Source organism: Amblyomma mixtum, chromosome 3 (genome assembly GCF_055824585.1).
Source record: "Amblyomma mixtum isolate Tamu chromosome 3, ASM5582458v1, whole genome shotgun sequence".
In the NCBI taxonomy this organism is placed as follows: Eukaryota; Metazoa; Arthropoda; class Arachnida; order Ixodida; family Ixodidae; genus Amblyomma; species Amblyomma mixtum.
In genome coordinates, this window is record NC_143014.1 from 140,841,904 (window position 1) to 140,862,884 (window position 20,981).

Here is a 20,981-nt window from a genome sequence, read left to right on the forward strand (position 1 = left end):
GAGTTCATCGGTGTCAGTTCCGAATGGGTGCCATATAACTGTATACGGGTTGAAATCCCGCCTAAAAATCTGCAGTCAATGTATTCGTTGATATAATAGGCAGAATCTTCCAACTGAATTTAAAATTTAGTTTCACAGGGTTACTAAACGTACGGAACTACAAGCATTTTGTGCCTTTTAGCTCCCTTTAGGCTATGTCTGTTGGTGCAAAAGACAGAACTACATTTGGAATCGCTGCTTTCTGCGACACTCTTGTCCATTTCTTTCTCTATGAGGTGCTCTTTCCTACAGTGAGCATTAGAGCACAGGATATAAAAAGGCATATCAGTATATCATCGAAAACTGCACTAACCGTACCGACTCCCCAACTATGCTATATACAGTACGCATCAGCATTCTTTGGTGGCAATAATTTTGCTGCTCGCAACTTGCCGTCTACGCACTCTTGCAATTTCCCGGCCTCCTCCTGTGCGGCCACAATCCGCACGTTTTCGCTATTGGTCTAGGTTACACTGTTAACACTTTTAGGACCAGTGATTCGAACTGGAAGCACCAGATTTAGAGACCAGTGTCGGCTTCACCAGAGGAAGCAATTTCTGCTAACTTTGCAATTAATGCAACATCTAGCCATTTATCTGCACTTGCTAGCTGCCTTTCACTTAACAGCCAAAGGCTGTTATCCAGGAAAGAGGTACAAAAAATCCATGCCCACTGCTGCCGCCGTTGTCGATTACCACTGACTCGTTTTCAGCGTGTACAGGAAATATAACCATTTTAATTGTTCTCTAAACACGGGCACTAGTAGGCCCCATGTTACCGCAAAAGAAATTCATTTTGGTGGACAGTATTTTAAAGAATTATAGGGTATCGGAAAAACACATGATTCCAAAAACTGAACCACTGGGAGGGCCCTTAAAATAAGCACCGCTGTTGTGTTTGACTTACTTGCGGTTGCTTGCTTCGTATGTATGTCATATTTTTTTTTTCACTTTTACTGTGAAAATATACGTTCTATCCTCGAGATACATTCAGTGCAAGCATTTAAAAAGGGGGGGGGGGGGGGGGTCAAGAGTAGCTCACATGACGTGGCGAGGCGTCAGACATTGATATCGATTCATTCTATGACGAAGTAGTCATTGTGCGAGCGCACAGAAAGAGAGCAGAACGCGAAAGTCGAGAACCTGCATGTGATCTCGGCCTTTGCATGTTAAAGCCTTTGCAAAGTTTAAAGCCGTTCTAAACTATACAGCCTTTGTCAAAAATATGCATGTGATTTGCTTCCAAGCCTTGTAGCGGTGCTCTCAAGCACATTTGGCGGTCCTGGGTTTGTGGGAGGGTCGAGGACGCGAGTTGTCATCGCCTTTGTAAGATTAGGGTCGCTGAGGATGCAAAACTAGCCATAATGCAGGGCAAAGAAGGAAACCTCCTGGGCCGTATATTTTTGACAAAGACTGTACTGTTACAGAACAAACACGTGCGTGCACGCCGAACGACAAATTACCGAAAACGGAAAAATGAACAGAAAAATAGTAACTTCCGCGGAGAGAAGCCATACAAAGCATTTAACAAGCTGTGTGACGACTAAATCTGCGAGAAATAGCTTTGCAATCTTTTACCCTGCGAAAAAAGCTGGATGGTGAGTGCTCCGAATGCAAAGGCACTCTTTAAGTCGCGGCTATTAACAGAAAGCGTGGTTTTCCTGCTTTTAACACGCTACCTTTTAAGATAACCAGCGCTTGCCTTCAACCAACTCAAATTTCACGCCCGCACTCGCACTGCCACGCGCAATGACAGAAACAGAGGCGCAAACTGTGTGTCATGTCATATATTCGCAAATTCTTAGCAAGAACTGTACAGCGCATACCTCCACCTCAACAAGGACAAGCATGGTTTCGAAGCTATTGACTTGAAGTAAAAATTTTCGCAGAAATCACCCTGCTATGCATTTTGCACCCTCTATAGGTCCCAATGAGTTAATACATTTCGAATCACGCAAAAAAAAAATGTAAAGAACGGGAGGAACTTCGATATTTTTCATTTTTGAGTTTTTCTTTTCTATACACATGCTAGTCTCTGGGTATCAATTTTTTGTATTCAACAGTTTTAATTCTGAACTGAAAGGGTTAAAGCACGTTAGGACAAAGTGTTATTTAACGAAATAATTGCTATACGAGTAACGAAGGCAATTATGCTCACGCGAGTCAATGTACAGTAGTGAACAAAAAAGATAAGATATTTTCAATTTTTTCGTAAAAAATTAAAATATCACGGGCATAGAAGATCAATTTGCTATTTCTGAGTATATTACGATGCAATAATACCGTCCCTTTCCGCCAGGAGTTGTTGGAGCGTTACTATATGCCTTCAGTTCGTTTTTCATTTTGTCCTTTCAAGGGCACTTCTAACTGCGCGCATTTTCCGTCTCTTATAAATTATTATTAACTAGCTCTCATTTTCAAGTGGCATATTCGGCGGTTACGTGTATTACTGCGCATTTTATAAGTAGTGGGTGAGGTGCGAAGTAAACATAACGTCATCAAGACTGCTCAAATGGCAATGATCCGCGACCACAACTCTGTCAGCTTCCACTGTATTTCACAGTAGCACAGTCCACACGTTAACAAGTTTTGAAGATATATAGGTTCAGGGGCGGTTTCTGATTTTCGATCTTCTTTTTCTTTCATGGTATTTATTCTACATGGTTATGTACAGAAAGGATATATGTGGGTGTGTGCACATACACACAAAAAAAACTATTTACAGAGCACCTAGGTAGGCGCTATACGTGGCACAAACTCGATAGAAAACATAACAGAACTAAAAGGTCGGCAAGGATATACAGCGCATCAGGAGAGGAAACCAATCTGGTAAAAAGTCTCATTCTTTCTCAGGAGACATGTCAGAACGACCAACGAAGTTGTCGAGAAAGACATTGTTCCCGCGAGCCTGCTGTCTGTTATCGATATTTCCGAAGGTTTAGCCTTGGTATGAGGCTCTATAGTGGCTCCATCGACTGTGAGACGTCAGATGCAATGTTCCGAGCTAAACGACAGTAGCCGAGCTCAAAACCCGCACATCTGTGAAAAGAACTGAATTTCCAGGGTGATACAGGTCAAGGAACACCTGATGTGGTTAGGTGACGGACGGAAAAGTGCAATTTCATCAGAAGAATCGAAGTTCTTTTCGTGCAGAAAGATGGGATTCGTTGTATATGTCGCCCGAAACGCAATTTATATGGATCTCGTCGTCAACTCCCCATGTTAAGTCACAAAGGCGGGAACGTAACGACACGGGGCTGATTTTCCGCTCGTGGAGTTTGTGTCCTTAATTGAATTCAAGGTACCATGAGCGAAGAGTTTTATCGGGACATTCTTTAAGAGATTATGCTTTCATATGCACGTAAGAATTTGGGATTTAGATATACGTTTCAGCAGAATTACGACCCGAAGCACTCTTATACGCTTGTGAAAAATATTAAGAGGACGATGGACATTAACGGCCAAGCCGGTCTGCTGGTATTATTTAAATTGAACAACTTTGTTTGTGGGCCGATGGACAGAAAAGCCGGCAGCACCGAACAGAAAGCCGCCCCGCTGCTGCAGAAGTGCACGGAAACATGCTAGACGTTCATTAACATCTTACTGGACTCCATGCTTCGGCGGTGTCAAGCAGTGATCGAGGTAAAAGGCTTACGTGTGAAGCACTGACGCATTCCGTTGTGTAAAGGCATTCTAGCCGATACCTTCAAGCAGCGCAGAAAGCAGCTCTTCAAGAAATTTGCTGTGGGAATAAATTTTGGCTCAATATGATGATAAATATTGGTTGCTGTTGCGTAAAAAGTCTTACTTTGTCGTCCAACCTCGTGCGCAAGGTTTAGTACGGGAAAAAAGTTAAATTCGAACTGAAATATCATACCTTTTTGTTCACTACTGTATTTAGTAATAACGTATTTTAACGAAGCGAATATTTCGTACCGAAACATCACCTGTCACTCCGCGTTGCCCGTTTGCCTTGCGCAACGCGCTAACGCTATTCGACATTCACTCGATGTGGTTGTTCAAAACTCACACTTCTCGCATGACGTCTGGCGGAGGGCCATCTCTCTGCAGTAAAATGAGTTATTAAACTTCATTTTTTTTTTTCGCAGTATGCAACATAAGCGTACTCCGTTAAAATTCCATCGCACATGGAGTTGCTTGCCGGCCTTTGGAAGTACAGCCCGTGCGGTGCCAGATATTAGTGATCTATGTCATTGGTGTGCATACATTATAATTACATTGCGGTAACGTCCAGGCGCACGACGTGAGTGAGTGAAACACACAGTGGCCTGGGAGGCTGAGAGGACGCGACGTGTCGGGCTAAGCGAAGCCAGAGAAAAAAAAGGGCGAAGGTCCGGTGGTGGAGCGGCTCAACTCCCATGCAACTAAAAGGAATGTGGCTAGGGAGGAGGCGTGGGCGGCTCAAATTACGGTGTCGTTGGGCTGGAGGACACAAGTGGAAGCGTAAATTGTACAAATATGAGCAAAGTATAACATCCTCCGAGAAAAGCAGTTTCTTTCTTCTTCTTTTTTATAATTCTGTTCACAGAACGTTTCTCATTGTATCAGACTGGCATCAACACATCCGCACCTTCTTCCCCACGTGCTCCACCGTTTATTTCCCGATCGATCGCCGGAAAGTTTCTGGAGACACCAAGTAATTAACGCTGGTCTCAAAAGAAAGTGCACGATTTTTGCTAACGTCTCCTCCAGGTCGCGTATTGCAACTTTGCGCGCGCACATCGGCTGAACGTCTCTTCTTCCGCAGTGAGCGACTCTTCTTCGGAGACGAGAAATAAACGAGGCTGTGTACTAGGCGGTTCACGTCGAGCAGCGCGCTGGCCTTTGTGCGTCTTGACCGCCTCGCACCATTTCCAGACGTCAGGAAGTGCGCCGGGCCAGCCCACGGGCCAGCGCCTCTCAACAGGCTATGAAATAAGAAAAGAGAAGGGTTACAGACACAATCCTCCCAGCTTATTGGACCCCCCCTCCCCGTGAATTCAATAAGGTGAAGAATGCAGTTGAAGCTCGAGGCAATGTGACCCGGAGCAGTCGCCGAGGCTTGTCGTATAGCTCCGCACTTGACGCGGCGCAGTGAAGGGTAAACGTTCGCGCAGATATGGCACTGTTGGCCTGGAATGTCGCTTTCGATCCTTGTTTGTTTTCTCTAATCGCGGCCGCTTTTTGTTGCTGTGGTTGTCTTCGCGTGTGTGTGTGCGTGCGTGCGTGCGTGCGTGCGTGCGTGCGTGTGTGAGAGAGAGATAGATATTAAATACTGACGCTTCATTTCAGACTTAAAAGAAGTCATTTGTCAGAAGTTGTATTCTAACTGCCGAGCGTGTTGAAGGAGGTGCAGTATAGCGCACACCAATAATGAAAACTTTAGCGCCATCTATGGAATGGCAGAACAAGAAATGAACACGGGCCGAGAGGCGAGCAATCTGGTAAATTCGTTCAATTGATTTCTGCGGAAAGGAAATGGCGCAGTATCTGTCGCACATATATGTCGGTGGACACCTGAACCACGCCTTAATGGAAAAGAGGAAGGTGGGAGTGAAAGAAGAGAGAAAGAGGTGCCGTAATGGAGGTCTCCGAAATAATTTCAACCACCTGGGGATCTTTAACGTGCACTGACATCGCACAGCACGCGGGCGCCTATTGCGTTCCGCCTCCATCGAAACGCGGCCGCCGCGGCCGGGTTCGAACCCGGGTACTCCGGCTCGGCAGACGAGCGCGTATAACCACTGAGGCATCGCGGCTGGTCGACCATGCTTGTCTCGTGGTATTGAACAGCTGTAGACCGACAGAATTTTTTGTTTTGTTTTTTGCATATTCCGGTGTTTGTTGCGGCTTCATATCAAATACATGCCGTCATGGGAGCGTTCCCTGCTCTGCTTTCGTTGGTCTCGCGACTACGCGGAAGGCTTGCAGCAGCGCGCCCTGCGCGATATACAGAAAATTTACTCAACTGCGAGCATTCTATATCCAGTACTCTTGTTTAGTTTGGCTTGGTTTATGGGTCTCTAGTATTTTGCCTCCATCGTAATGCGACTTCCACGGCCGGAATCGAACCCGTGTCTTTCAGGTCAGCAGCCGAGCACAGAAACCACTGAGCCACCGGGGCGGCTTCCACTTCTCTTCTTCCTTCTAATTCAGACAATTTTCGCCTATTTTGACTGTGTCTCTTATCTTTAACGTTTTACTCTCGCTTTAGCATGCAGACACAGCACGCACTCACAGAACGCCGCGCTTGAGAAAAAAAAAAAAAAATATATCTTTTCTGGTTCAATTTCATTGAGACCGAATTCGCGTTATTCGTCAGAGTTGTACCGTCGTACTATCGAGGAAAAGTCTCCAGGGCGCTCGGAAGGTGATTTTAGCCTGCAAACGCAATGTGAACCAACAATCGTCTGATTTCACCAGCCCGCATGATAGAATTGAAGCCCAAGTTTTACGTCCACTAGTGTAGTCTGAAGCCATAGGCCGATAAGAAAGCTATGCGCTTTGGCTCCCGTTGGCGTGGCCCGGAGGCTTTTGTCCCCGATAGTATACATAGGCATATGGTACATGTGACTATGCTTCCACTTGCAGAAGTCGCCCTGCAGCGCGCTGCGCGCGGTATGCCGGCGACCGCTTCACGAATGCAGGCAACTAACAGCAAAGGGAATAGTACTCAAATTCTTATCGACGTGTATTAAGAAGCCGAGAGAGAAAATGACTAGTGCTGTACGGCTTCGGATTGCGCTACAGACCACCGTAGTATTTTGTTTCTTGCCCTTTTCCTTCCCGTGCTTATTACGAAAAAAACAAAAAAAACGTCCATGCCTTGGCCGTATTTACGGTGGGAACATTGATAGTGGAACACTGAGTGTGGGAACCGTGCATAAAGTGCCGATAACGTACGCGCCATCACATACCGCAGAGAACAGCAAGACTTTATGAAGAGACAATGCGTCGGCATGTTAAGAAGACAGTTAGTTTAACAAACATGCAGTATAGCAGTATATATGCGAAGAGCTCCATCGATGACATCCAGGTGACTCAATCGAGCCACGCATGCGCACTGCATACGCGGGCTGTCTGGAAAAGAGTAAGTTTGTTGTGTCGAGCCTGCCATAGAAAAGCTTTACTGAAGCGCAGTTGCGAATCTTTGACTGAGGACAGGAAATACTTTTTGCCAAGTGGCAGTCAAGCAGATTTTATTGGATTATTTGAATTTCTTTAATAGGAGTTTTCACCTTCGTGGGGTATTGTGCCGGGCGCATGTTCCCAAGGGCCACGTACACATCTACAGTGCAGATGAAGACTCACGCAGCTGCGCTCTCGGCTCCCTTTCTTCCTCCTCCGTGCAGCCTTCGCAACCGCCGGGAAAGCACGTTTTATGAACGCCTTACGTAACGACGCACCGGCCGCATCATGTGTCTGAAGCGTGAACGGCCTCGAAACTTACACCTAGCGTGCCAGGGACGGCGAAAGCGTAATTTGAAAACTCCGCACGCTTCCTTTTCAATTTTTTTTTTCTTGCACCCAGCTTTCAAGCGCGCGCAGATGCTTTCCGCGTTTTGTTATTTTCCTTCCCACAATCCTTATTTTGCAAGAGCAGTCGCTGCAATTCGTCGCCCCCCGTCTCCTATCTTTCTCGTTCCTTTTTTTATTCTCCTCTTCCCCAGTGTTCCTCCGAGCAAGAATCTGTTTTGCCGCCGACGTGCGGCGTAAACACTTCTTCGTACCCTTACGTAACAGCGCAATCGCTACGGAGAATTGATACGAGTTCATTTTTCTCGGCGCGCTTGAAAAACGAGAAGCGAGCCAGGCGATGAAGCAGTGGAAATACCACCAACTGTGAGGTTTTTTTGCCTGCACGACGCAGCTGAATACGAAAGAGCTGTGAAAAAAAAAAGAGGCAAATATATTGCGGAAATCTGCTTCGTTTAATTTGTTTGCCTTTACGGTTGATTGGAGTGAGGCGTTGAGCGGGTTTTCTTGGATGATACCCCTTATATAATTTTCACCCGCAGGCATATAAAGTCTACATGACGCGATAAATTTGCTGTGTGACAGCTGGCAAGCATAAAGCCTGCAAAGGAAAGATAATGTCTTATAATAAACATGGGCGCTAGTGAAGAGTAGCCTGGACGTTTGGCTGCCTTATGAAATCGCACCAAACAATAAAACCAGCACCGCCGCATACATTGGCAAAGAAAGGTGAGCGAAAAGAAACAAGCACATACGACACGTTCGCCCTGTCTTACTGTCGCATACATGCGCAACATGCCTTGTAGGTTTTTCCGGTTGTCTGTACCCCAAACCGTGTACCCAAAACCGTGCACCAAAAGCGCAGAACATCTTGTCTTTGCATAGTGTCATTCGACGTAGTCGTCAAGATCGGCTTAATGCCCACCCTTCCCAGTCCCACTCTGCCTGTATCCGCCTCGCTATGAATTCCTGTGACCCGTCATTAATGCACGGATCAGGGCAGAAATCGAGCCATACGGCAGATGCATTCTGTGACAGCCTCTGCCCTGAACGAACCGCGTGTGTTGTCCTGCTTTTGCTGTAAGTATAAGCAGCTAATTAAAGAGGATTTTTACACTGAGTCCTGGAAGCTTGTCAGGCGCACTGGTAAAAAAGAAAAAAAAAAAGGAGCATGCCACATTTGGCTAGCCTCATATCGCAGGGGCGGATTAAAGGGTGGGAGCAGGAAAGCTGTCCCCCCGTCCGACTAGAGAAAAATTTTACATAGGAAAGCCATGATTAACCCAATTTTTTAGAAGAACAAGTCCAAATACATAGTTCATGTGGGACCGCCCCTCCAAGAGTGACCCATAAATCCAATTCGCCCCTGCCATCGCCACCTTCTCTGCCCATACAGGCGGAAACAGTATGAAAGGGGACATGTTATCAGATGTGTAATCGACGATTACCTCCCAAGTGGGGGCTTATTTTTTTGTTTTGAGTAATTTTCGAGTGGACGAATAATATACCCTTAATTAAAGCCTTCTCAAATTCGTTGCAGCGCTAAAATAATTTCGGTACTTCAGTGCAAATTGTTTCCTTTCGTCTCAATAAAACAATAATGTACTGGCCGCCGCGGTGGCTCACTGGTTACAGAGCAGTAGCAGTAGCAGTAGCAGTAGCAGTAGCAGTAGCAGTAGCAGTAGCAGTAGCAGTAGCAGTAGCAGTAGCAGTAGCAGTAGCAGGCAGGCAGGCAGCCAGGCAGGCAGGGCGAGTGATCAAAATAATCCATAGCCCTCCACTACTGTGTCTTTCTCCTTTCTTCAGGCTGCTAATTCATTACTTCCCTCAAGGCGCGGCTCAGGTGTTCACCGTGAGTGAGACAGTTACTGTGCCTTTCCTTTCCTCAAAACCACCCACCCCATGCCCACCCACACCACCACCACTGGTGCGTGCGTACGTGCGTGCGTGCTAAAAACTTTTATTGGTACATAAAATACCGGTTAAGGTTGGAAAGAAAATGGTGTTTTTTTTTGAGCAAATGAAATAGCGCGGTAAATATCTCACATCTCGATAGACACCTCAACTACGCCGTATACGGGAAGAGAAAAAGGAGGGAGTAAAAGAAGAAAGAGAGAAAGAGATGTCGTAGTGGAGGGCTCTGGAATAATTTCGGCCACCTGGGGATTTTTAACGTGCACTGAAATCGCACAGCAGACGGGTGCCTTTCGCGTTTCGGTCTTACTGCGGGTAGAGCCCGGGAGATTGAGAAAAGGATGGATGTCATTGGCTGGATAGCACTCGGAACACATTACAACGATGAAAAAAGAAGAAAAAGAACTGAAATGAACACTATTTCGACTGAGTACGCCAGCACTTCACACGCGTATACTTTGTGTCGGTGTGACGCAGCGGCAATCGGAAGCGCCGCAAGCACGACGCTGCAAGGTGCACGTCACTACGAGAGCTCCCGCCGGGGACCGACTCCCGCCCGCCGCTGGGAAATCATCGACTCCGCTCGACCTGCGCGACCTCGGCGCAGGGCGCCGATGAAGCGAATGAAACGGCTATTAGAGGCCGGAGAGAATATGCGTGCGGCAGCCAGTTTTGAGGAACGTCAGGCGTTCGCATGCACGCACATGAGACAGCCGAGGGGGAGCGACGACCTCCTCTTTGGCCGTCGTGACCCGATCACGTTCGCCCGAGCATTCACATCCGGCACGGCGCCGACAGCTCTGCGAGAAGAGCCGCCGAAGGATGTAACAGTGAGACGGCGGGAAACATGTACGATGAACGGCGGGTGTGTGGGACTGATGGAAATAAAAAAGAAATCAAAAGAACTTCATGCTGCTGTAAGACAGCGCTTATGTGTGGAGAGGAAAATCCGCCGTCCTTTGCGAAATACATGCCGTACGTTTTGCAATGCTGCGTATAGCTCAATCGCACCATGTTGTACGCGCGGCAGGTAGCAATAAAGAGGCAACGTGTATAAAGGCTACACAAAAGTGCGCGCCATAACTCATTTTAATGCATAACAAATTAGGTGGATATTGTTAACGTTAAAACTTGTCGTATACATAAAACTGACATTACATAGAGGACGCTCGCGTTAAAAAAAAAAAAAAAGGAGAGAAAAAATCAGCAGGTCTTCGCTCCGCTGAACCCTACTGATGCAGCAATTCAGTACGGAGGCATCTTGCGCAAGATTGTCGACAAATGAAAGTAAAGAATAATTCAGTACACTTACGCTATGCAGCGTTGGTCACGAAATTCTGCGAGACCAAGCGTAAACGTTGCCTGTTTTGCAGCGAGAAGCTATTACATGAGACATAATCCGGGATAACCGTCAGTGTAATCAGCCGCTTCGCCAGAAGGAGAAAACGAAACAAGAGAACAAGAAGAAGGCGAGAAGTGTAGGCAGCGGCAAAATGCAACCATGTGCCATGTTTACTGAGGTAAGCAACAACAACAACAACAAAATGCAACCGTTAGGCTTCGCAGTCAAACCGAGCATCGGCGTTGCTCTATAGCTGCAAAGGCGCTAGAGGGAAGCATCCGGACCAGCAGACACGATCATCATCGAACGTCAAAACCCAACAACAGCCAAAACAGATATATCACGCTTGATTCCTACGAGAGCTTCTCGCTGAATTAACCGCGTCACGCCATAGCCCAACCGGCCATTATTTCTTTTTATATCCCCACCCCTATCATTCCTTCCTTCACAGGTATGGTCCAGGTGAACACCCACTAAGACGTACCGCAATCGCACCTTTTCTGCTTAAATCCTAAAGGGCTAACTCGATGGGCACATCCTAATGCGTACGGGCGGAGCGTCCTACCTACGCGCACGGGCGTACGATGGAGCCTGTTTACGCATGCGCGAGGTGCGACGTACGAGCAGGCACGAGCGGGGCGCAGATATCTGCGCATGGGCGCTAGCGCGCGCGTCGGAAGCGGGGTCCAGTTTACAAAAATCGATGGACCGCGAGTCTCTCGGGGACTCTTTTCTTCATGGCTGCAAGCTCTTTCAGGTTTCCCCAAATTTTCTTGATATCCTTGCAGCTCCCCGACCATCCATCCCCAACCAAGGGGAGCGAGCCAGCACCAGGAGCATGGAGATGCATGCCCCTTTTCGACGTCCGTCGCGGCGCGTGCTGGGCGCGCAGGCGCTCCTCACGTACTCCGAGGAAGTGTTCATCGAGTTAGCCCTGCGCAGCGTCCGCGGGGCGTTTCGAAGCACTTGGCGGCAGGTGTCTTACGACCGCGCATCCTGCTCGATAACAGCAATGGTGGTGAATAACACAAGAACACGGCCACGTTTTGCACACTCAGAAAGTACGAGGCGGTAGTCTAGAATACATTTCTCCACTAATAACATAACACTTCTTTTCAGAATAAGAGTACTGACATAACTTCCTTGTTTAAAGCATATTTGGCACCTGTCAAAACGGTCGCTTGTTAAGAAGCTTGGTTGCCGATCAGAGGCATGCAGGGAACATTTTAAGAAAACAGGGGGCTGGCTATAGCGCCTTTCTGGGGTACGGGCTAAATTAAGCAGCACCAGACTTTGCGTAAAGCAGAATTTTCAGATTCTTCAGGCATAATTTCGTCCAATACTGCTGCCGAGCATCGAAGTCTTATTGGAATAAAAATTTAAAACCTGCTCTAGCATCGATGATGCACCCCAGCAGCAATGAACACTCTGAGGGGCTCAGGATTTGGACGCGAATGCGATAAGTGCGAGGTTTAGGCTAAGAATTCATCTCTGCAATAAAACACAGACGTCACACACACAATATGGCCATGCTATTTCCTAAATATCAACAGCCTGATTACACCCGCTGCAGGTGAAAGGCCTCTTTCATGCCTCTCCAAATGACCTGAACCTGTGCCAGTTTCGACGGTCTTATCCTCGCAAACTTCCAAATCTCATCCTCCTACCTTTCTGCTACCCCATGCAACGTCTGCCTTATCTTGGAATCCAGTCCGTTACCCTCAAAGACTATCTCTTATATTGCCTTCGCATTGCACGCCATGTCCATTCCCAATTCCTCTTCTTCATTTCGACTAGGATGGCACTAACTCGCGTTTGTTCCCTGACCCACTCTTCTCTCTTCCTGTTTGTTAACTTTACAGCTATCATTTTTCTTTCCACAGCTGTGTGCGTTGTCCTCAATTTAAGTTCAACGCTTTTTTTTTTTTTAGCCTCCAGATACAACTGTAATATACTTTCACTTGAGAGATACTGCTAAACTGTCATTCATGATTTGGGAACACCTGCCAAATGCGCTTCACCCCATTCTTATACCTACAGTGATTTTACTTTCGTGATCCGGATCTGCGGTCACCTGTCCTAAGCAGGCTGTCCTAAGTCCCTTATCACTTCCAGCGCTTGGCCACCAGTTGTAAACTGCGATTGTCTTCCGAGGCTGTTGATCATTAGTATAGTTTTCTACGTACTGATTTTTAGACCAGCCTTTCTGCTTTGCCTGTCCAAGTTATTGATCATGCTTTGCAATTCGTCCCCTTAGTTACTCAGCAAGGCAAATGTAGTGTTATCAGACGCGCGATGTAGTGATATAGTGTTATCAAGCACGCGTGCTGACGTAGAGCCTGAGCAAGACGGTTTGCAGGTGCTGCACTCTGACATTTCATGATCAGTCATGTGACCTTGGCGGCTTCTTTATAAAGCCAGTAACACCAAGCAATAAACGCTCATTATTTGCTCTGCCACTACCCACCGGCTACGTCCCGTTATTTCAGCAATGACGTCAGAAGAATGAGATATCTAATGTATTCGCCATTAACTGAAGCCGCCGCGGTGGCTCAGTGGTTATGGTGCTCGGTAGCTGACCCAAAGGTCGTGGGTTCGATCCCGGCCACCGCGGTGGTATTTTGATGGAGGTGAAATGCTAGAGGCCCGTGTACTGTGCGATGCCAGCGCACGTTAAAGAACCCCAGGTGTCGAAATTAATCCGGAGCCCTCCACTACGGCGTCCCTCATAGCCTGAGTCGCTTTGGAATGTTAAACCCCATAAACCAACAATTCTCAATTAACTCTTACCCACAAATGGTGCCAATCCAGGTCTCTCTAATACTTCCTGCAAATACGCGATGAATAGCATTGGACAGGTCGTGTCTCCCTGCTTGACACCCTTCCTTATTGGGATTTTATTACATTACCGAGAAGTATAGTGGCTGCGCATCCGCTAGATATATCTTGAGGTATTTTTACATGTGGCTCTACTACACCCTGATTCAGTAATGCCTGCATGACTACCGAGATTTAGGCTAGCTGAGTCAAATGCTTTCTCGCAATCTATGAAAGATATACGGGGTTTGCTATATACTGCACATTTCTCTACTACTTTATTAACCGTGTGAATTAACAGTGCTATTTACTCAGGTACCTATATATATATATATATATATATATATATATATATATATATATATCGTTTTCCACTGCCACTGTCAGCAGTTACTTGCTGTGTATATACAGTGCTTGGCTGCATGCAGCGAAAAAAAGAAAAATGTGCAGCCGCTGAATGTATGATACATACGTATAGCACATCACGTAGTCATGAGTACTTCCTAACTATACAACGCAACGCTAATGATGCCTCGAGAAAACACAGCGTAACGAAGAGCACTCTGGCCCAGGAATGCGATGAACAGGCAGACACTGAAAAGACGCTTGCAACCGCATAGTGGCTTTATTGTCAGTTGACGTGAGCTGTTATGAATTTGGGGTCTAATGTCAGCACAAGTGAAACCTTGTGCGCAGTCTTCATGCATATACACCGTGGCGACTTGTACGACTCTCTCTGGCCACCATTACTTAACCAGCACTGCTAGCACAAAGATGCATTCGTGAGTAATACTGAGTACATTAAACGCCCTCTGCGTTAAAGTTTTTTCTCTTTTCTGATACCTCAGCCCCGCTGGGTTCAAATGCTGCAAGCAGAGCCTTCACATCGAACACGGCGGCACGGACTGCCAGGCTTCGGCGCCCCCGAACTCTCGTCTCAGACACTTGTATAGTGTTTTGAAGAAATTGTGTGCTTTCCGGCAACTTCCGTTCAATAGGCGTGGTACCCCATGTGATAACCTGACATTAAAGATGCGCTTGATCTTCCCGGCCGAAGAGGCAGAATGGTTGACCGTGCACCTCTCACAGGGCGACCATTGTTCTAAGCGGGCCGTGAAGCGCCCTTGTAAAGCGTAAGGTCGTGAGGCACCGGCTCCGGCACGGCGATTAGACTTCGAGGTCGCGAGGAAGACGCCCTCTGACATTTGCCCCTGGTTCATAGTGTTCTGGAGCGCCCAGCCTGTATCATTATCGTTTCTTCTTAACCTCAGGAAAGAGAGAAGAAAATGCATTTTAGCAAAGACTGAAGAGGTCAGGCCGGCGAAATAGCAGAGCAGCCCTTGTCTTTTACGATGGGGATTAACAAGAAGCCACAGTGAATGAATAAAGACTGTTTTGCTTATCGCAGCGCCATTTCCGCAGGCGTGCAGAGGGCCCTAACATTCCTCTTCGCACATTGCCACGCCACCGCACTCACAGGGCATTCCAGAGAAAAGTTTGGTTTGGCTTATGGAGTTTAACGCCCCAATGTGACTCAGACTATGGGGGACGCCGTAGTGAAGGGCTCCGGAAACTTCGACTACCTGGGGTTCTTTAACGTGCACTGACATCGCACAGTACACGGGCCACTGCCATTTCGGCTCCATCGAAATGCGCCTGTCGTGGCCAGGATAGAACCCGCGTGTTTCAGGTCAATACTGAGCCACCACTGATCAGAGGAAAGTGGTTTGACAATGAAATGTCCATGACCATGAAATAGCTACTGCTTTCGCAAATTAGTCATGACCTTGAATTGTGGCAATCAATGCGGGAAAATGGGCGCACACTTGTTCATTATTCCTATATGAGCGCCTGTAAGAAAGCATTAGCTTTGAACGGTGGAATACCCCATTTATGAATGGGACTTTATCGTTCTGAAATGTTATGGAGTTGCAAAATTGGTCGAATGCATGACTGCCGGTGATAATAAAGATTTCGGACAGGTCGTAAACAGAATCAATCATTTTTTTTTCCTGAGCAATTTTCAGCTCAGTGCGCTCTTTCATCCGCACGCTTGTGAAACAGCGACTAGTGAAAAAACAGCATTCAACAATTGTAGCAACTTCCATCCCAAGCCTGAATGCCGGTTACTTCCAGCCGAGGTCTCTGACGAGCCTTTTTCACTTAGTGTCATAGTTTCTACACAATACAAGTTCACGCCCGCGTTCTGCATCGAGGAGAAAGTGTACGCATGCGCCCAAAAACGAGAGCTGTCAGTGCGTCGCCACCTTGAATGAGCTCTCTCTGCAAGCCATCCGCGCGAGCCGCGAAGACCCGCGCGCCGAGCGTTGGTAAAGTATCAGCGTTTACCTAGAGGGCCGGCTGCCAACGATGCGTGCATGCATAACATATCTGGGTCGCAGCACGCGTCGTCGTCAAACACGACGACGGCATGTAGGAAGTCGTCAGGCAAAATGTGCTCACCGAGCTTCATTGTCCGGCCGGAGCCGAAGCACGTGCGTGTACGCGGCTAAGCGCGAGCTACATGGGAGGGGCGGCCGCGGTCTCCGGCATGCGCGCGGCCGGGCGTCGGCGAAATTATCCACGCCTCGTGACGACGGCGTCTCGGCTGCGTCAAGCCAGCAGCCGGTGGCCGTCAGCCGTCTGAGCTCGTGAGATGCGTTCAAATCGGGGATTGAAAGCGCTCCGGCCGTGGCTAGTTGCACGGCGGTCCGAAATGAGCCCGCGCAGCCGCGGCGGAAGGCTTGGCGGGGGCGCCCTTTGAACTCGCAGACGTTAGCACGTCGGAAACTGGAACCGAATGACAGGTCCGTGCGCAAACGGGGCAAGAGAAACACACTGGACTGCGCGTACCTTTCAAAAGATAGGCGAAGATGGAGGCGGGCTAATGTCGGTGCAAAACGAAAATTAAATAAAAAAAAAGATCGAGGTCATGTCGTGTGCTCGAAAGGCTTTAAGAAACGGAGAGAGAAAAATAGAGAGAGAAAAAAAACGGAACATGGGACGCGTGACGACAAATTGTTCGACGCTTGGTGTACAGACCGCGGTTGTGTGCGTGTTGCCGTCATATTTTGTTTTAGTTTTTTTTTTCTCGACTTCGGGAGAAAGACTTCAAACCTTTTCAGATACGAAGAGCCGTATAAAGTGCTCTGATACCGAGAATGATGCGCATGTTTCTTTTTTCTCCTCCTATCTTTTTACCCATGTTTGCTCACCTTTTTTTTCTTTATTCTCTTAGTACACGCACAGTTCTGGGTACATCACCTCGGGCGAGACGAGCAAGCCAGCCGTGAAAGTTGTCTGACTTTTCCTGCACGCTTTTTTGCATTTCCGGCTTTGCGCGAGATATCATGTATACGACCCGCCGTCCCGCGCCGGCCTGCGCCAGGCCATCGCATCGTGACGGCGTCCCCACCGCGCCACGCTCTCAGGATGTGAGAATTTTTCTCTTTATTTTTTTTCTCTCGGGTTTTCTTTATTTCTCGCTTTATACATCTCCGTTCCGCTGGCTGTGGTGCGGTGCAGTCTTACCCGTCGCGTCGCTTCTTTGCTGCCGCGAGTTTTTCTCCGGCGAATGGGCTCGGGGTGTGTGCCGAACTTGTTATTAGGGCGCGCATTTTCCGAATTCACGACTCGCCTGACCCGGTCTGCGCTTCAATTACCTTGTCTACAGCCAGCCGTGACAGAGCGCTGTCATCGAGCGAACCACGCAGAACGGGCTGACGGTTGTGTGGGAGCTTTCGAGGCAGCCTCGGCACGACGTGAGAAGCGGAATAGTTAGGCTGTTTGCTTAGTTTCCTTGAGATTTTTTTTTTTTTGCCAAGTGATTTGGTTTCATTGTTTGAATACCGCCTTCAACTGAAGCAACGCGGGAAAAAAATGACGGTCGATTTGTGTAATTAGGCCAAATGTGAATTAGGTGTGCTAGCACTGTGTGGCCATTGTTTTACATTGTTTATCGTGGTTATGCTTTGTTATTCGTGACACAGCTATGTGATTAAAGTGGTATATCAAGTGTATTATGTGTGCTGTGTGTGTTTGCATGGCATGGATGAAGCACAGTAGATATACGACGTAATGTTTATTACAGTCTTTCTATGCATGCGTATCAGTCACAACGCCCATTCTACAGAAAATCCAGTATCGGCGGCGGCGTTGTGAGCAGAAAAACAGGTAGCTCACCAGCCACCTAGGTCACGTGACCTTGTGACGTCATCGCAACCTGCCCACCGTGACAGGTGGCAAACACCCAAGCTAATTTTGAAGTTTGTGGGATGGTGGACCGATTGATGTTGGTGATCGAAGATCGATGGTGTTGATCTTGATTACGATGCTTCGGTGATCAGGCGACACGTTGCAGAATAGGCTAGACAGCTTCTTCGCGACTTTTTACACGGGTCAGACAAGTCGCTTACAGTAGGCTGTAGTGATACTAGCGCCGCTATTTATCAGCTGCACTTTCCGCAATCTAGCGCTGTCTGCACGTGGCAGGAGCACAAAAGGTGGAGCCGACTAGGCAGGCGACGCATACCACGTAGCCAGCATGGGCATCAAGGTATTCAAACTTAGTAGTCGTTGTTAAATGATCCACGACCACCCGCAATAGCTTCGCTTTCGGCGCTGCCCACTGCGCTTCTGTTTCCACTTGGGATGCTTTGCACAGCCGGCGAACACGCAGGCAACGATTTACCTTGTATAGTAGGATACAACTTAAAAAAAAACAGCAGCTGTTAATACTGGGTCACGGTCCGAGCCGTCCTGTATTACTCCGCAAGCCAATCACAACAGTAAACGAAATCAGCTTCTTAATTTTTCTTCTTAAGCTTCGTAATTAAACAAACCAAGCATCAGAATTCTAGAGCTTGTAATTTTTCTTCTTGACATTAGCTTCTTGTTAGGTAACAAGAAAAGTTTTAACAACGGACTATTTTTTTGTCCAGGAAGAATGGTGTGCGGCGGTCCTGAATGTGGGCGGAGCTTCACTTTGGACGGCGGTTACTTACTGTTTCAATACCGCCTTTTTAAACTGCACTTTTCTGGGTCGACATGTTCTTTCCAGAGCGGTGTCGTGGGGGCTGAGGGACGCTGTTCGATCTCCGTGCTTGCTGGAAGCGCCAGGTTCATACTGGTGCTTACTTCCAATAGTTCCAATACTGGTGCTTATAGCGAATTCCATGCGACACTGTTAGCTTTAAAAAAAAAAAAAAAAGGCTCCAGATATTAGCCGGAATCTTGCTTTATGGGAGCAGCAGCAGTAGGAGTTCACTGGAAAAATGAATGCGCGATTTTTCGTCAATTAGTCTTAATCGTGAGCGTACGAAGTGAAGACTGCGTGCCCGAAAGGCTTTCGCGCGCTTGTTTCATCTTTATCGGCTTGCCTTCAGTCCATGCTTGTGTCTACTGTTCGCGTCTATGTCGAGTGAAAGAAGCGTACGCTATTTCGCCTGCACGCAGTGCAGTCGCGGACACCCGCCCCAACAAGCTGTGTAATTGTGTTTTTCTTCCCATATCGGTCCTCTAGTCCCCTGCCGCCACACCGCTACTGGGGTATCCTCTCGCTTTTGGCTCGTCGCAATAATCTCGGACAACACGCCCCGCTGATCCACCTGTTACAAAGTTCCACTGGCATTTCTTTTCACTTAAGGCCACGTATCGTGTGAGGTGCCTCGCGTCAGCCTCGTGACATATGCGCTTCCAATTTTTCGTGTGGTATTTGGCTGCCATTTTCAGTACAAATGTGCCGACTAGTTAATCAATAGCACCTCCTGGTGTTTGGGGGACGTTCTCTTGTGTGAAAACATCGCCATCATTGAGTAGTACATCGAAACTGAAAGCTACAGCGGTCACATCCAGCAGTGCATGAGTTCTCTCGACATCGTGCCATCTCTGATCATGTGTTCCAGGCAGGCCGGGAAGCAAGCGCTATCACCCTAGGGGGAAGGTGGGTCTACGTAATCATTTTTGCATTGCTATTTCAGCGCTACACATGAAGTGTCTCGCGCAATTCTAGAGCATCTCAACCTAGTGGGCATATCGTAAGTGCGTCTAGTGCGCGCCCCTTCAGTGTAGAGAAGCCCGCGAGCGCGCCAAATCACCGTGAGATTGCTTTCGGCTCACACGCATGTGCGCCCGTCGTGCCGCATGCTTCCTGCAAAGCGGCCGTGTTGCTTGCAGGCTGCAACAAAAGCAGCAGTAGCAGTGCACGATCCACGCCGTGCTGGTCTGCGTGCATAATAGCCCTCCCCGAAAGACGGCCAAGTTCAGCGTCGGAAGAAGCCAGCGGGGCGGGGCGGTCGCCGATCGGCCGATAGCGCTTTCCATCGAGGAAGGAAGCGGAGCCAGACATCGCGCGTGCTGCCTCCGGTGCCCTCGGGGAAGGGGCCGCCGTCGCGTCAGCCGCGTCGCAGCAGGAAAGGTCGGCAGGAAGAAATGCGCGTGTCCGCGAGGCGTGCCGCTGTTTCCGCTCGCATACGTGTGGGGAGCTGCTCCGGTCGGCCGTGCAGCGGACAGTGGGTCTTCATTCATGCGTCCGATCACTCGACGAGCGTCTCCGACGCTCGATCAGAGTAGGCGTTGTTGTTGTGTGTCGAGCCCGCGGAGTGTATGTATGTACGTAGCAACGATCGGGTTTGAGTTCAGAAGTAATCTCATGTTGACTTCAAGTATACTGCTTGAGCCCTGTGAGTACGGCGGTGATGTTGAATGATGGTGTGCAATGCTAGGTGGTTCTCGCCTCTCACGAGTCGCCGGTAATTGCGGTGAGTGTTGTAAAATAAGAAAAAAAAATATTACAGAAGTTTAAAATTCACGGTCCCGAGAGGCAGCCTATCAACTCTGCGTTAGAAAAAAAAAAATAGATAAACGGAGGTAACTGCGAGGAACAGAAATTCTGCGCAGATTTATTCAGGCGTTATTAAGCGCCCAGTCAGAAAATGAGAAAGCCGCTCGTGTGTCACGCGCGCACAGTAGTTCTGCGCAGTTTGATGTGAGCGCATTACTTGTCACAGTGGAGATGAACCTTGGGGAGAGAGATGACGGCCTTCACAACATCCACAAGTGGTCTGTTCTCACGCGATCTCGAGCCAAACAACCAAGCAGGTATGGAAAACGTCACTCCACCACGAGCAGTACAGCGAGAGGTGGAGTATACAGACAATACAGAAGCGTGCGTGCACACGTCTAAAGAAGCGTATACGAGCAAAGTCAGCGTCGCGTGCTCAGCCACAGTTAGGACTGCTCTGCACCTGCGTCGCAAGAGCGCGCGCATCTTGCGCTTCCCCGTGACGTCACGCGGGGCTTGCGCGAGCGGTCCGTTGCGTCGGCGTCCTCCTTCGGAGACAGTGCAGGAAGGAAGGACGCCGCGACGAGGAAGTGGCGAGCCGCGGGCGTCGCGC